At 51.0% G+C, this 17,217-nt stretch overlaps 1 long non-coding RNA gene across 4 annotated transcripts in view; it reads left to right on the top strand.

The window, feature by feature from the left end:
* The window catches only part of LOC140471683 (uncharacterized), an 86,385-nt gene that overhangs the window by 13,437 nt on the left and 55,731 nt on the right, over positions 1-17,217 (top strand). For all 4 annotated transcript variants that reach the window (XR_011957166.1, XR_011957165.1, XR_011957164.1 and 1 more), the window contains exon 3: positions 5,503-5,637. This is a non-coding gene — a long non-coding RNA (uncharacterized lncRNA). The remainder of the gene's footprint in view (positions 1-5,502; positions 5,638-17,217) is intronic.

Below are 17,217 nucleotides of genomic sequence, written 5' to 3'. Positions count from 1 at the left end.
CCCCCTTCGCTGTGTGCGTGTGTTCCCCTCACTGTGTGTGAGCGTGTCCCTCCCTCGCTGTGTGTGCGCGTGTCCCTCCGCTGTCTGTGAGCGTGTCCCTCCCTCGCTGTGTGCGTGTTTCCCCCCCGTGCTGTGTGCGAGTGTCCCCTCCGCTGTGTGCGTGTGTCCCCCCCTCGCTGTGTGCGTGTGTCCCCCCCTCGTTGTTTGCGTGTGTCCCCCCCGCTGTGTGCGTGTGTCCCCCCTCGCTGTGTGCGTGTGTCCCACCCCGCTGTGTGCGTGTGTCCCCCTCGCTGTGTGCGTGTGTACCCCCTCGCTGTGTGTGTGTGTTGTCCCCCCTCGCTGTGTGCGCGTGTGTCCCTCCCTCGATGTCTGTGAGCGTGTCCCTCCTTCGCTGTGTGTGAGCATGTCCCTCCCTCGCTCTGTGTGCGCGTGTCCGTCCCTCGCTGTGTGTGTGCGTGTCCCTCCCTCGCTGTGTGCGTGTGTCCCCCCCTCGCTGTGTGTGTGCGTGTCCCTCCCTCGCTGTGTGCGTGTGTGTCCCCCTGGCTGTGTGCGTGTGTCCCCCCCTCGTTGTGTGCATGTGTCCCCCACACGCAGTGTGCGTGTGTGTACCCCTTCGCTGTGTGTGAGCATGTCCCTCCCTCGTTCTGTGTGTGCCTGTCCCTCCCTCGCTGTGTGTGAGCGTGTCCCTCCCTCGCTGTGTGCGTGTGTGTCCCTCCCTCGCTGTGTGTGTTCGTGTGTCCCCCCCTCGCTGTGTGCATGTGTACCCCCCTCGCTGTGTGCGTGTGTACCCCCTCGCCGTGTGCGTGTGTCCGCCCTTGCTGTGTGCGTGTGTCCCCCCCTCGCTGTGTGTGTGCATGTCCCTCCCTCGCTGTGTGTGCGTGTGTCCCTCCCTCACTGTGTGTGTGCGTGTCCCTCCCTCGGTGTGTGTTGGTGTCCCTCCCTCGCTGTGTGCGCGTGTCCCTCCCTCGCTGTGTGTGTGCGTGTCCCTCCCTCGCTGTGTGCGCGTGTCCCTCCCTCGCTGTGTGTATGCGTGTCCCTCCCTCGCTGTGTGCGCGTGTCCCTCCCTCGCTCTGTGTGTGCGTGTCCCTCCCTTGCTGTGTGTGAGCGTGTGCCCCCCCCATCGCTGTGTGTGAGCGTGTCCCTCCCTCGCTGTCTGTGAGCGTGTCCCTCCCTCGCTGTCTGTGAGCGTGTCCCTCCCTCGCTGTCTGTGAGCGTGTCCCTCCCTCGCTCTGTGTGTGCATGTCCCTCCCACGCTGTGTGTGAGCGTGTCCCTCCCTCGCTGTGTGTGTGCGTGTCCCTCCCTCGCTGTGTGCGCGTGTCCCTCCCTCGCTGTGTGTGTGCGTGTCCCTCCCTCGCTGTGTGCGCGTGTCCCTCCCTCGCTGTCTGTGAGCGTGTCCCTCCCTCACTCTGTGTGTGCGTGTCCCTCCCTCGCTTTGTGTGTGCGTGTGTCCCTCCCTCGCTGTGTGTGAGCGTGTCCCTCCCTCGCTGTGTGTAGGGTGTCCCCCCCCCGCTGTGTGCATGTGTCCCTCTCTCGCTGTGTGTGCGTGTCCCTCCCTCGCTGTGTGTGAGCGTGTCCCTCCCTCGCTGTGTGTGTGCGTGTCGCCCCCTCGCTGTCTGCGTGTGTCCCTCTCTCGCTGTGTGTGCGTGTCCCTCCCTCGCTGTGTGTGAGCGTGTCCCTCCCTCGCTGTGTGTGTGCGTGTCGCCCCCTCGCTGTCTGCGTGTGTCCCCCACCTCGCTGTGTGCGTGTGTGTCCCCCTCGCTCTGTGGGTGTATCCCCCCTCGCTGTGTGCGTGTGTCCCCCCCTCGCTGTGTGTGAGCGTGTCCCTCCCTCACTGTTTGTGAGCGTGTCCCTCCCTCGCTGTGTGTGTGCGTGACCCCCCCTCGCTGTGTGCGTGTGTCCCCCCCTCGCTGTGTGCGTGTGTGTCCCCCTCGCTGTGTGTGCGCGTGTCCCCCCCTCGCTGTGTGTGCGAGTGTCCCCCACCTCACTGTGCGTGTGTCCCCCCCTAACAATGTGCGTGTGTTCCCCTCTCGCTGTGTGCATGTCCCCACCTTCGCTGTGTGCGTGTCCCCACCTTCGCTGTGTGCGTGTGTCCGCCCCTTGCTCTGTGCGTGTGTCACCCCCTCGCTGTGTGCGTGTGACCCCCCTCGCTGTGTGCGCGTGTCCCTCCCTCGCTGTGTGCGTGTCCCTCCCTCGCTGTGTGCGCGTGTACCCCCTCGCCGTGTGCGTGTGTCCGCCCTTGCTGTGTGCGTGTGTCCCCCCCTCGCTGTGTGTGTGCATGTCCCTCCCTCGCTGTGTGTGCGTGTGTCCCTCCCTCACTGTGTGTGTGCGTGTCCCTCCCTCGGTGTGTGTTGGTGTCCCTCCCTCGCTGTGTGCGCGTGTCCCTCCCTCGCTGTGTGTGTGCGTGTCCCTCCCTCGCTGTGTGCGCGTGTCCCTCCCTCGCTGTGTGTATGCGTGTCCCTCCCTCGCTGTGTGCGCGTGTCCCTCCCTCGCTCTGTGTGTGCGTGTCCCTCCCTCGCTGTGTGTGAGCGTGTGCCCCCCCCATCGCTGTGTGTGAGCGTGTCCCTCCCTCGCTGTCTGTGAGCGTGTCCCTCCCTCGCTGTCTGTGAGCGTGTCCCTCCCTCGCTGTCTGTGAGCGTGTCCCTCCCTCGCTCTGTGTGTGCATGTCCCTCCCACGCTGTGTGTGAGCGTGTCCCTCCCTCGCTGTGTGTGTGCGTGTCCCTCCCTCGCTGTGTGCGCGTGTCCCTCCCTCGCTGTGTGTGTGCGTGTCCCTCCCTCGCTGTGTGCGCGTGTCCCTCCCTCGCTGTCTGTGAGCGTGTCCCTCCCTCACTCTGTGTGTGCGTGTCCCTCCCTCGCTTTGTGTGTGCGTGTGTCCCTCCCTCGCTGTGTGTGAGCGTGTCCCTCCCTCGCTGTGTGTAGGGTGTCCCCCCCCCGCTGTGTGCATGTGTCCCTCTCTCGCTGTGTGTGCGTGTCCCTCCCTCGCTGTGTGTGAGCGTGTCCCTCCCTCGCTGTGTGTGTGCGTGTCGCCCCCTCGCTGTCTGCGTGTGTCCCTCTCTCGCTGTGTGTGCGTGTCCCTCCCTCGCTGTGTGTGAGCGTGTCCCTCCCTCGCTGTGTGTGTGCGTGTCGCCCCCTCGCTGTCTGCGTGTGTCCCCCACCTCGCTGTGTGCGTGTGTGTCCCCCTCGCTCTGTGGGTGTATCCCCCCTCGCTGTGTGCGTGTGTCCCCCCCTCGCTGTGTGTGAGCGTGTCCCTCCCTCACTGTTTGTGAGCGTGTCCCTCCCTCGCTGTGTGTGTGCGTGACCCCCCCTCGCTGTGTGCGTGTGTCCCCCCCTCGCTGTGTGCGTGTGTGTCCCCCTCGCTGTGTGTGCGCGTGTCCCCCCCTCGCTGTGTGTGCGAGTGTCCCCCACCTCACTGTGCGTGTGTCCCCCCCTAACAATGTGCGTGTGTTCCCCTCTCGCTGTGTGCATGTCCCCACCTTCGCTGTGTGCGTGTCCCCACCTTCGCTGTGTGCGTGTGTCCGCCCCTTGCTCTGTGCGTGTGTCACCCCCTCGCTGTGTGCGTGTGACCCCCCTCGCTGTGTGCGCGTGTCCCTCCCTCGCTGTGTGCGTGTCCCTCCCTCGCTGTGTGCGCGTGTCCCTCCCTCGCTGTCTGTGAGCGTGTCCCTCCCTCGCTCTGTGTGTGCGTGTCCCTCCCACGCTGTGTGTGTGCATGTCCCTCCCACGCTGTGTGTGCGTGTGTCCCTCCCTCGCTGTGTGTGCGCGTGTCCCTCCCTCGCTGTGTGTGCGTGTGTCCCTCCCTCGCTGTGTGTGAGCGTGTCCCTCCCTCGCTGTGCATGAGCGTGTCCCTCCCTCGCTGTGTGCGTGTCCCTCCCTCGCTGTGTGCGTGTCCCTCCCTCGCTGTGTGCGCGTGTCCCTCCCTCGCTGTGTGCGTGTCCCTCCCTCGCTGTGTGCGCGTGTCCCTCCCTCGCTGTCTGTGAGCGTGTCCCTCCCTCGCTCTGTGTGTGCGTGTCCCTCCCACGCTGTGTGTGTGCATGTCCCTCCCACGCTGTGTGTGAGCGTGTCCCTCCCTCGCTGTGTGTGTGCGTGTCCCTCCCTCGCTGTGTGCGCGTGTCCCTCCGCTGTCTGTGAGCGTGTGTCCCTCCTTCGCTGTGTGCGCGTGTCCCTCCGCTGTCTGTGAGCGTGTCCCTTCTTCGCTGTGTGCGTGTTTCCCCCCCGTGCTGTGTGCGGTGTCCCCCCCTTGCTGTGTGCGTGTGTCCCCCTCTCGCTGTGTGCGTGTGTCCCCCCTGCTGTGTGCGTGTGTCCCCTCCTCGCTGTGTGCGTGTGTCCCCCCTCGCTGTGCGCGTGTGGCCCCCTCGCTGTGTGCGTGTGTGTCCCCTCGCTGTGTGTGAGAGTGTCCCTCCTTCACTGTGTGTGTGCGTTGTCCCCCCTCGCTGTGTGCGTGTGTGTCCCTCCCTCGATGTCTGTGAGCGTGTCCCTCCTTCGCTGTGTGCGTGTGTCCCTCCCTCGCTGTGTGCGTGTGTCCCCCCCTCGCTGTGTGTGTGCGTGTCCCTCCCTCACTGTGTGCGTGTGTCCCCCCCTGGCTGTGTGCGTGTGTCCCCCCTCGCTGTGTGCATGTGTCCCCCCCTCGCTGTGTGCGTGTGTGTCCCCCTCGCTGTGTGTGAGCGTGTCCCCCCCTCGCTGTGTGTGAGCGTGTCCCTCCCTCGCTGTGTGTGTGCGTGTCCCTCCCTCGCTGTGTGCATGTGTACCCCTTCGCTGTGTGTGAGCATGTCCCTCCCTCGTTCTGTGTGTGTTCGTGTGTCCCCCCCCTCGCTGTGTGCGTGTGTGTTCCTCCCTCGCTGTGTGCGTGTGTGTCCCTCCCTCGCTGTGTGTGTTCGTGTGTCCCCCCCTCGTTGTGTGCGTGTGTCCCCCCCTCGCTGTGTGCGTGTGTACCCCCTCGCTGTGTGCGTGTGTCCCTCCTCGCTGTGTGCGTGTGTACCCCCTCGCTGTGTGTGCGCGTGTCTCTCCCTCGCTGTGTGTGTGCCTGTCCCTCCCTCGCTGTGTGTGCGCGTGTCCCTCCCTTGCTGCGTGTGCACGTGTCCCACCCTCGCTGTGTGTGCGCGTGTCCCTCCCTCGCTGTGTGTGTGCGTGTCCCTCCCTCGCTTTGTGCGCGTGTCCCTCCCTCGCTGTGTGTGTGCGTGTCCCTCCCTCGCTGTGTGCGTGTGTCCCTCAAAAATGATTGTGTGATCCTGAAGTCTTCCAGCACTCCAGTGATATCACTTAGTCTCTCTCCATGTGGTATCCCTCACTGTGTGGGTCTAATTGCTGCCTCTGTCAGCGTCTCTCACTCTTGCAGCTACTCTAGATCCTGAGCTAACAGAATTCTCCACTCCAGAGAGACGCAACAGCACCGGCCTGGGATGGAGTTTGGGATTTTCCAGATATCTGTGGGGCTCATTTCCATTCTCCTTGTGTAACCCTCACTGCATCAGTCTAATTTCCCATTCTGTCTATCTCTCTGTCTCCTGTAGGTACTCAAGAAGTTACTGACTCAGTAGACTTCCCAACTGCTGTGTGTCTCATCCATCACCTCATTGAAGATGGTTGGTCAGCCAGAGAGACAAAGGGAAGGGAGATCTGGAGCCTTCAATAAATCCTGCAGTGAGGTAAGATCACTCATAGTGCACAGAGCAGACAGCAATGAGAGGGCTCCAAACATCACTTACAAGACATGACATAGATACAGTGCTGGAGGGGGAGCACAGTACAGTACAGTTACACCCCATGTTCAATCACCATGTCTACTTTAACTTATGTTGCACTGAGACAGCATCGGGAGTTCATAGTTATCAATTCAGTCCTGTGCTGTCTTAGTGAGCATCAGTACAACAGACGGGAGAGTAGGTCTGCGACGAGAGTTTGTGAATGCTGCCTGGGATCTTTCTGTTCTGCGTTCTCCCTCCAACACTGTACTCAAACTCATTACTCTGCAACACTGTATCTGTGGCATGGCTTGTGCACCAGTGTCTTCAGTCATTTTTAACTCCTATAACAGTAGTTATCCCTGTAACCTCTCCCTTCCCCGATAGTCCCTCCACATATTTGAAATGTACTGCATTCCAGACTACCATCCCCATCGCTGTAACTTGCTTCAGTGTCTACAACATGCCTTATTTTGGTACACTAATCCTCTTTAACTGGATACAGAGTGATACAGCACGGAAACAGAACCTGTGGTCCAACTCCTCAATGCTGCCCATGTTACCTAAACTGAATGAGTCTCATTTGCCTGCCTTTGGCCCTTAGCTCTTCAAACCTTCTCATCTCCATGTACCTGCTCAAATGTCTTTTCCATGCTGTAATTGTTCTTGTTTCTCCCATGTGCCTGAGGCAGTCTGTTCCGTCTATGCACCATCCTCTGTGGATAATGTTCCCCCCTCAGCTCCCTCTTTAAATCATTGCTCTCTCACCTCCCATTTATACCCTCTAGTTTTAGATTCACCTACCCTTGGTTATTCACCATTCTTAGAGTCACCCCTTGGCCTCCTCTGCCCAAGTGAAATATTTAGGACAATGTTACAAATATCTCCAACGTATGTAACAAAGTGCTGGCCAATGTCGGCAAATGTGCCAAATGTCGCTTTCCCCACCCTGTCCACCTGTGATGCCATTTCCGAGGAACAATGTAACTGGCACCCCCTGGTCTTTCTCTCTCTCTCTCTCTCTCTCTCTCTCTCTCTCTCTCTCTCTCTCTCTCTCTCTCTCTCTCTCTCTCTCTCTTTCTCTCTCTGGTCAACAACCCTGGCCAGAGCCCTTCCATTAACTGTATTAGTCCTCCCTGGTTTGTCTTAACAAAATCCAACAGCTGAATTAAACTCCATCTTTCATTCCTTGGTCCACTGGCCCAGTTGGTCAGTATCCCCTTTGATAACCGTATTTACTGCCCACGACACCATTCAATTGATCATCAACAAACTTTCGCACAATCACTCCGATATTTTCAACCAAATTGTTTATGTCGATGATGCACATCAGTGGACCCAGCCCTGATCCTTTCTTCAATAATGGAATCAAATCATATTCTTGTCATAACGCCACACAGCATGGAAACTGACCCTTCAGTTGATACTCACCATAATCTAAAACTAAACTCTTCCCAGCTGCCTGTTGCTGGCCCATATCACTCCAACCCTTCCCTATTCACCTGTTTATCCAAATATCTTTTAAACGTTGTAATTGTACCCACATCAACCCTTTTCTCAGGAAGTTCATTCCACACTCAAACCACCCTCTGTGTAGCAAATTGCCCCATATCTGTTTTTTTGAACACCTCTCCCCTCTCACCTTAAAAATGTGGCCCCTCCTCTTGAGACTCCCCCATCCTGAGGAAAAGGCAACTACCATTAAATTGATCTATATACCTCATTTTTTTTCATAAACCTTTATAGCATCATGTCTCAACCTCCAGGCTCCAGTGAAAAAAGACTCAGCCTATCCAGCTATTTTTCAGAACTCAGGCCTTCCATACCCAGCAATATCCTGGTAAATCTCTTCTGAATGCCCTGCAGCTTAATAATATCCTCCCTATAACTGGGGCGACCAGAGCTGGACAGAGTATTGCAGAACAGGCCTCACAAATGTCTGTGCAATCTCAACATGACGTCCCAAATCCTCCACTCAATGGACTGAGCAATAGTCAGGCATGCCAAGCACTGTCTTATCCATCCTGTGATGCAAACTTCAAGGATTATCTACCTGAACCCGGAGGTCCCTCTGCACTAAAACACTAACCGAAGCCTTAACATTAATTGTATAAGCTCTACCCTTGTGATGCATTTAATCGGGTTCTGGAACTTGCCATAGCTTTGTGTTTTAAAACCTCCAGCACCACCTCTTTTATAACATGCACTCTTTTCAAGTCATAGAGATATACAGCATAGAAACAGACCCTTCAGTCCCCAACTCGTCCAGGCTTACCAGAAGATCTGAATAAATCCATTCCCTTTTCCAGCATTTGGCCCATATACGTCTACACCCTCACAATTCAGATGCCCATCCAGATACCTTTTAAATGTTGTAATTGTGTCAGTCTCCATTACTTTCTCTTTCAGCTCATTCCATACACCCATCACCATGTGTGTGAAGAAGCTGTCCCTTCAGTCCCTCTGTAAACCATTCACCTCTAACCTTAAACTTATGCCCTCTAGTTTTGGACTCCCCAACTTCTGGGAAAAGGCCTTGAATGCTTACCCTATCCATGGCCCCCATGTTTATTAAACCTCTGTAAGGTCACCCCTCAGTCTCCGATTCTCCAGTGACAGTAACCCCAGATTATTCACCAACAACCCGGGCAATACCTTGTTAATCTTTTCTGAGCCCTTTCAAGTTTGACAACATCCTTCCTGTAGCAGAGAGACTGGAATTGCAGAGAACTCCAATTGTGGTCTTATGTATTACTCCTGTTCCCTGAGTTCCCCAGTCTTTCTCCACAGTAAGTTCTGGAATGAAAAAAATGTTTAGGATCTTAGCAAATATCCTGCAGTTCCACACATCGATGGCCTCATTGATTTTTAATGGACACTATTTTGTCCTGAGTTACTTATACACTCTTAATATACTGATACAATCACTTTTGGATTCCCCTTCCCTTCTCTGCTGAGGCTATTTCATTTAGTCTTTCTCCATTCCTGTTTTCTACCCAAAGTGTATTCCTGCAGCCCCTGTATATCCTCAGGGATCCCCTTGATCCAGCTGGCTATGCCTGACATATTGCCCCCTTTTCCTTGACCAGACCCTCAATATACAGCCAGTGTTTTCGAATGCTGTCAGCATTGACCTCCACACAAACAGGAAAATACTGGTGCTGATCGATCAGTTTATCTCACTTTTAAAATATTCTCACTTGCCAAACTTCCCTTTCCCTGTAAATAATTCCCTTCCCCAGTCACATTTTGAAAGTTCCTGGCTAATACGATCAAGATTGGTCAGGGTCCATTTTATAACTTGCACTTGTGGACCAGGCCTGTCCTTTTCCAAAGCTGTTTTCAAACTACTAGAACTGTGGTCACTTTGGCAAAATGCTTTCCCACTCACATCTCAGTCCCTTTCCCTACCTTAATTCCCAAGGGGAGGTCAGGTTTTGCCCCTTTCTCTTTTCAGGCTATTTACATATTGATTGGGAGTTTTCTGGAACACAATTACCAAATTCCTCCCTTGCAAACACTGAACACTGGCAGTCCCAGTCTAGGTTTGGAAAGTTCAAAAACCGCGCCATAACAGCCCTATTATTATGGTTGATATTTAAGATTTTCCGACATATTTGTTCCACAGTCTGCCACAGATTTTCGGGGTCAGCAGTCCAATCGTTTCAGAATGATGACCCGTTCTTATTTCTCTGTTCCACTAACATAGTTTCACTGGACGATCCCACAGGAATATCCTCTCTAAGTACTGCTGTGATGAATCATGCAATCAAAACCCACCACCACACGTCCTCTCTTGCCTCCCCTTCCTGTAGCATCTCTACCTAGAAAAAATGAACTGCCAGTCTTGCCCCTCCCTCAGCTGTGTTTCTGTAATAACTATAATATCCCAGTCCCATGTTCCAATCCTTGCTTTTGAGTTCATCTTCCTTAGCTGTCTGACCCCTTACATTGAAATAAATGCAGTTTAGTCATCAGTTTCCCCCCATTCCCTGCTATGTTCTTGCCTGCCTTGTCTACTGAAATTGCTGTCTTTAACTCGTGCACCAGCCTCAATCTTCTTTCTGGCCTTACGTTTATTTAAGGTCCAACTCCCTGCCAGAACAAGGTTATACCCTCTCAAGCAGCTCGAGCAATTCACCCCACCAGGATAAGGATCCATCTCCTGCTCCCAGTTGAGGTGCCTTTCCCACCCTGTCTCCCTGTGCTGACACCTTTAGGGATCTATGGACTTGTCCTTCAAGGTCCCTGTATTCCTCAGTACTCCGCAATGACCTACCGTTCATTATGTCTGTTCTTCTCTTATCGTACCTCGCACAGAGTATTACCTCACTTCAATCAGAACTAAACTCTGCTTAGATTATCATCCGATCGACATCGGACTGCAGACAGAGACCATCCTCCTCACTGTGAACAACACCCTCACCTTTCAGGTTATCTGCACACCGACTAATGATACCTTCTGCTTTCACATTCGAGTTATTAATGTTCAATGGTTCCTGCACAGATCTCCGTGGTACACCCGGTGAAAGTATTCTATCCACCAATTTTGCATCCAATTTGCCAACTTGCCTTGGAACCCAGTCCTTTTGGACCAGCCTTCCATGTTGGATCTTGTTTAAGGACTTATTCAAGTCCATGTAAACCACATCATCAGCACTGCCTTCATCAATATACTAAAGCAACATTTTAAAAAAAACTGAACTGAATTACTCAGACAGTATCTTCCTCTACCAAATCCGTGATGACTAAACCGAGTTGATCCTTACCTTTGCAAGTGTTGATTCATCCTCACAATTGTTTGCAATAATTTCCCTCCCCCTGCTGTCAGACTATCTGCTCTGTAATTACCTGGCCTATCCCTGCTGCCCTTCTTGAACAAAGGAACCACATTAGTGATCCTCCAGTCATTCAGCACTTCACCTGTGGCCAGCAAAGTATTATATTTATCCACCAGGTCCCCAAAAATCTCTGGGTAATTAGCATGGGGTCAAAGAATGCTGGTCTAGGCAGTGACACCCACATCCCATGAATGAATAAATAAAAATACATATATCCCTCCCTACCTCTGCAAACCCCTCCAGCTGCAGCAATCCGTCCTGGCTTTGTAACACCGTTCAGGCCCTGACCACTCTCTGTAACACTCTCACCACCTCCAGCACCTTCACCTCTCCATGTTCGTATCGTGTCAATAAACCCTGACAACGATTCCCCTTCCCATTGCCCTCCTCCTGCTAGCAGACCCATTGCAATCCCTTTAAAACTTACTCTAAAACTCTCTCTCACTTCAGGATTTTAAGAACTTTGTGGTGATCTTCTCAGCCTCATAATCTAATATGATCCATTTTGTCCTGAGTGAGGGACCGGTGGGGATTTCTTGCTGAGTTTTTGTCTGTTTCAGTGGAATGTCCTTTTGTTGAGTATTTTACACTGTTCCTTCAGATGTTTTCCACTGTTCATTTACAGGCACATATTTCAGTCTGTTTAGCCTGTTTATCTTGGTCAGTTCTCCTCTCAAACTCATGTAATTGGCTATTTTTGTTTCTAGTTGTAGCTTGTCCTTTCTGTGATTCACTTTAAAACTTTACATTTCTTTGAACTGCACTTTATCACAATTTCCCAGAGGATCTCTCCAGGTGACATTACTCATTCACTAAGTTTTATCACACAACAGTCGCTCTGAGACAGTTACGTCCCTCGCCAGTTGCACAATGTGTTATTCTAAGAAACACTGAAAAACATTCTCTGAACTCCTCTTCCAATATCACTGTTGTCAGTGTGATTGTCCCAGACTTTGTGAATATTGAGGTTTCACTAAATGTTCCCCATGCCTGTATTAAACATTCCAATGAATTCCTATTTATTGCAGTGATGAGCCATGAAATGCTGTTCGGTGGGTGGTCGAAAACTGTTCTGCTGCTTGTGTCCTTGGCAAGTAGGAACCAGAATTAACATTCAGACTGACTCTACTTCATGATCTGATGCCAAATGCTTTCTCTGTAATGCCTTTCTTACCCATTATTGTTAGCATCGTCCATTTTGCCTGAATTTGCACAAGGTTGTGACCCATTGAATATTTCTGTTCCACCTTTTGTTCGCCCTATAACCACATCTCTCTGGTGCCTAAATCTCTTTTATCTCTGTGTCACAAATCAATCTACCTTGTTGCAGAGACTTTGTCCATTCATAAAAAACATAAGTTACTCGTTCCCACAATTTCCTGTCACAAATGGATTTGCTGATCTACAGTTTTAGTTAAACTTTGTCCCATCCTGTTCCTTTCTGTTGTCTTCAGTCACATTCCCACGCTGCTCTGATGCTTCATGTTTTCTCTTTGGATTTGGAAAGCTCCTTTCACCTGAAGCATGTCCCTGCATCCTCTCTGTCAGTTTAAAGCCCTGTCCATAAATCTACCAATGTGATTGGCCAGGACATTGTTCCACTGGAACTGTGCTGGGACCAATCTGAATGGATTTTTTAAAAAATCAGGTATGGGAAGTGGGTGTCTCTGTCTGACTAGCCTTTATTGCCCATCCCTTGCTGCCCTTGAGCGAAGCAGCTGGCTCGCCCATTTCACAGGGTCATTGAGAAGCAAACACTTTGCTGTGGGGATGTCCTGCAGACCACATGAGAGTGAACTGTTGTCTTTCTCTGTGTTTGGATTTTTATCAATACTTATTTATGGATTGTTAATTCCAATTATTAAAACATATATTCATTTAAAATTCCACATAGTTAGAAGTTAGAAAGAAGAAGGGGGGTGGTCACTTTTTTGGGACTGTAGTGTAGACTGTTGCAGACCCAACAGATACCAAAGGAGCAGATGTATAGAGAGATTGCAGATAACTATAGGAATAATAGAGGAGTGCAGGCTGGAGATTTTAATATTCCCTGTATTGACTGGGCCACCTAGAGTATAAAAAGACCTGGACGGAGAGCAATTTTTCAAAGGTGTCCAAGGAAGGTTCCTAAATCAATATGCAGAGGGCCCTACTCTACTCAGGCAGGTGCAACAGTGGACCTCCCCTCAGAAAACGAGGTCGGGCAAGTGACTGAAGTGTCATTCAGAGAGCACTTTGGGTCCAGTGCCCACAACTGTCTTCGTTTTAACATAGTTATGGAAAAAGATCAGCAGCTCCACAGATTGAAGAGGAATACTGGAACAGGGCCAGGTTTGGGGCCATTCTGCAGGATCTGGCCAGCGTCAATGCTGTGAAATTAAAATTGCACAACGCCCAGTTATAATCCAACTCGCTTTGGAAGCGCTGGTGATCACTGTAACAGATGAAAGGCTTAAACTAAATTTGTTTGATATTATATTCCATGACACTGCCATCCTGTTACTATAAATTCTGTACCTTAGGATTGTGCTCCCCAACCACCTGATGAAGAAGCAGTGCTCTGAAAGCTAGTGCTTTCAAATAAAACCGGTTGGACTGGAACCGAGTGTCGGGTGATTTTTAACTTTGTACACCCGCAGTCCGACACCGGCACCTCCACATTATGATTCTAATCGATTGGGTGAGTCTGTTTGAAGGAAAAGGAACAACTGGCAAATGGGAGGCTTTTCAAAGTGTGATCTCAAGAATCCAGGACCAGTATGCCCCATTGGGGTAAAGGGAAAAGCTGGCAGGGTTAGGGATCCTTGGCTGATGAGGGATAATAAGGCTCTGGTCTTGAAATGAAGACTGCATGCATTGGGTTTAAGATTTCCGTATCTACATATTCTTAAAGACACGATCAATCTGTGGAGACCCTACAATCCTCTCAGTCCCTGTAACACTCCCAATCTGCAGAAGTCATTCCAATGCCTGTGACTCTTTCAATACAGTTCCGACAAGACCCACGATCTATGTGATATATTTTCATTGTCAGCACCCACCCTGTCAATGTAAGCTCCTCCAGTGTCTCCATCCATCTCCATCTCCACAATCTTCTCCAACTCTTACATGTGTAAACATCACCCTCCCCTTACAACCCTTCCCACTCTGACCAAACTGGAGGAGGTTACTAACGCTCCCTAAACTGTGAACTGTCTCCAACCAAAATTGCTGTCTTTATCATTTGGAGAATCTGTCTGATTCCACACCCCCTTTATCTAAATAACCTGCAGAACCTAAGCCTTCCTGTGTCTATAAACATCTTCAGTCACGACTACCCTCCATACGTCTATTTGTTTTTCCAATCTGTACAACCCACTTTATCTCTGTACTCAGCTCCATTCACCTGAAACATTCCTGTCTGTGTAAAACACCCCATCCTACCAACATCCTTATCCCTGTAAACTGCTCCATTCCTCCCAACCTCCCCATCTCCATGAAATCCTGTAGGCCCGACAGCTCTCCACATTTCTGTAACCTCCTGCAGCTCTATGCTCCCTCCCTCCCTGTGAAAGCACCTCCAGTCCCCACAATTCTCCCAGTCTGGTCATCTGCTCCAGATCAGAGCATTGCTGTCTCTGTTACCTCATACAACTTGAGCAACGCCTCCTATTTGTATCTCTTCATTCAGATCGTATCCTCTCCCGCTTCCCGAAACCTCTTGCTGCCATCATAACCCTTGCTATTTAGAACATGGAATAGCCCATTCCAGTACAAGCCCTTCTGCCCTCAATATTGTGCTGACCTTTTATCCTACTCTGAAGATGAAACGAGCCTACATACCTTACATATTACTATCATTGATGTGCCTATCCAAGAGTTGCTCAGATGTCTGTAATGTGTCTGAATCTACTACCATGGCTGGCAGTCCATTCCACGCACCCACCACACTTTGTGTAAATAACGTACCATTCCCTTCCATGCCGACAGGATATCCCAACCCAATCTAGTCCTACCTGCCAGCACCTGGCCCATATCCCTCTGATATCTAAGCTAAACCTTCTGCCAATTACCTTAAACGTATGTCCCCTTGTGATAGCCATTTCGCCAAGGGAAGTAGTCTCTGGTTATCCACTCTATCTATGCCTCTCATTCCCTTGTACACCTCTATCAAGTCACCATTCTTCCTCCTTCGCTGTGATCAGAAAAGCCCTAGCTTCCACAGCCTACCTTCTATGGACATGCCCTCCAGTCCAGGCAGCATCCTGCTCAATCTCCTCTGCACTGTCTTTAAAGCTTCCACATCCTTCCTATAATGAAGCGAACAGAACTGTTCACAATATTCGAAGTGTGGTCTAACTGGGGTTCTGTAGAGCTGCAGCAAAATCTCACGTCTCTTAAACTCAATCCCCCTGCTAATGAAAGCCAACACACCATCCGCCTTCTTAACAGCCTGTCAACTTGGGTGGGAACCTGAGGGACACAGGATCCCTTTTTTCCTGCACACTGCTAAGAATCCTGCCTTTAACCACGTAAAGTTTTTTGCAGAATCCTCCAATCGAAAACTATCCCTATCTTTGCAAGTTCCTCCAGTCCCTACAACACTCATAAACTGTGAAACCTCCTCAAGTCCATATATTCCTAATGTCTGCAAAAACCTCCCGTCCTGATGTCCCTCCATATCTCTGTAACCCCTACCATCCTCCAGTGCCCTTCTGGGGAACATTGCAGAGGAAGGAGGAGTTGGAGAGTCTGGGTCATGTTACAAGGTATGAAGGGCTGCAGAACCTGGAGGATGGTACAAATGTCGGAAGGGACGTGGGTCTTGAAGAATGTTAGGTGTTCTGGGATTCATTGAACCTGCAGGATGGGACAAGGGATGGCTTGTGGAACCTGGAGGATATTATGATTTGAACCACAGGTAATTTTTGATTGGAACATTCAGCCGATCTTATAGTCATAGAGATGTACAGCATGGAAACAGACCCTTCATTCCAACCCAGCCATGGCGACAGGATATTCCAACCCAATCTAGTCCCACCTGCCAGGACCTGGCCTATCTCCCTCCAAACCCTTTCTATTCATATATCCATCCAAATGCTTCTTAAATGTTGTAGTTGTACCACCTGTAAGATTGGCTGAAAGATCCAATCAAACATTACCTGTGGTTCAAATCATAATACCCTCCAGTTTCCACAACCCATTCATGGTCCCATCCTGCAGATCAGATGCCCCAACCCAATGTAGTCCCACCTGCTAGCACCCGGCCCATCTCCCTCTAAACCCTTCCTATTCAGATACCCATCCAGATGCCTTTTAACTGTTGCAGTTGTACTAGCCTCCACCACTTCCTCTGGCAGCTCAATCCATACATATACTATCCTCTGCGTGAAACAGTTGCCCCATTTTATCTTTTATATCTTTCTACTCTCACCCTAAACCTCGCCCTATAATTCTGGACTCGCACACCCCAGGAGAAAGCCTTTGTCTATTTACCCTGTCCATGCCCCTCTTGATTTTATAAACCTCTATCAAGTCACCCTCAGCCTCTGACTCTCCAGGAAAAACAACCACCACCTGTTCAAACTCTCCCTACAGCTCAGCCCTGGCAACGTTGTTGTAAATCTTTTCTTGGACCCTTTCAAGTTTCACAAAATCCTTCCGATTGGAAGTAGAACAGAGTTGCATGCAGCATTCTAAAAGTGGCCTAACCACTGTCCTGTACACCCGCAACATGACCTCCCAACTCCTGTACTCAATACTCTGACCAATAAAGGAATGCATACCAAGCACCTTCTTCGCTATCCGAACTACCTGTGACTCTACTGTCAAGGAACTCTGGATTTTATTTGAAAAATTGCATAGACAGGTAGAGTGGCCCGAGGTCTTCTGGGTAATGCTAGTTCAGTCTGAGCTGGGAGGCAGAGCCAGTGAAATATTTGCAGCGCTGTCTGATGAATGGTCGAGAGATAATGCACATGTTAAACAGGCTGTTTTAAGGGCTTATGGATTGCTTATGAAATGGAAGCCACGACAATTCCCTTTACTGTACCATCGCTATCTGTCAAAGCTCCTTCAGGTCTACATCCTCCGAATTGTTGAAACCTGCTCTCACCATTGCAACTCCCATTATTTCCTAACATTGTTGAGTCTCTAAAAGCTTCCCTATCAGGTTAATCTCCTCCACTGCATACAACACTCCTAGCCTGTGTAATCTCTTCAATTCCTATATACCGATGTATAGGTGTGACTGCTTTGTGGCCATTGTATCCTCATTTATATCTGCAAAAGGCTCTGCTCATTGTAGCACATCCTATGCTCATAAGTGAACCTGGTCTCTCACAAGATCTCTATCACTCTCTCTTCCAGTCTCTCCAAGCTTCCCTATCCCTCTTGTATCTTGCAGCTTGCAGACCACTCACTCTCTCTGACATCCCTTCCAGTGCATAAATTCATCTCTCCTTCTAACTGTATCCAGTCTACAACTTCATCCCTGTCCGTGCAACATCCTCCAGTCCCTATAATCCTCTCTATTGCTGCAACATTCTCCACCTTATATCATCTTCCATGTGCTTGCAACATTCTCCAGTCCATACCACCCTCCCTTTCCCTGTAATATTCTCCAGTCCATACTACCCACCCTTTCCCTGTAATATTCTCCAGTCCATAACATCCTCCCTATCACTGTGATATTCTCCAGGTCCCACAACTGTTGTTAAATGTA

The sequence above is a fragment of the Chiloscyllium punctatum genome, unplaced genomic scaffold (genome assembly GCF_047496795.1).
Source record: "Chiloscyllium punctatum isolate Juve2018m unplaced genomic scaffold, sChiPun1.3 scaffold_153, whole genome shotgun sequence".
Lineage (NCBI taxonomy): Eukaryota > Metazoa > Chordata > Chondrichthyes > Orectolobiformes > Hemiscylliidae > Chiloscyllium > Chiloscyllium punctatum.
This window is presented reverse-complemented; position numbering and strand designations above follow the sequence as displayed.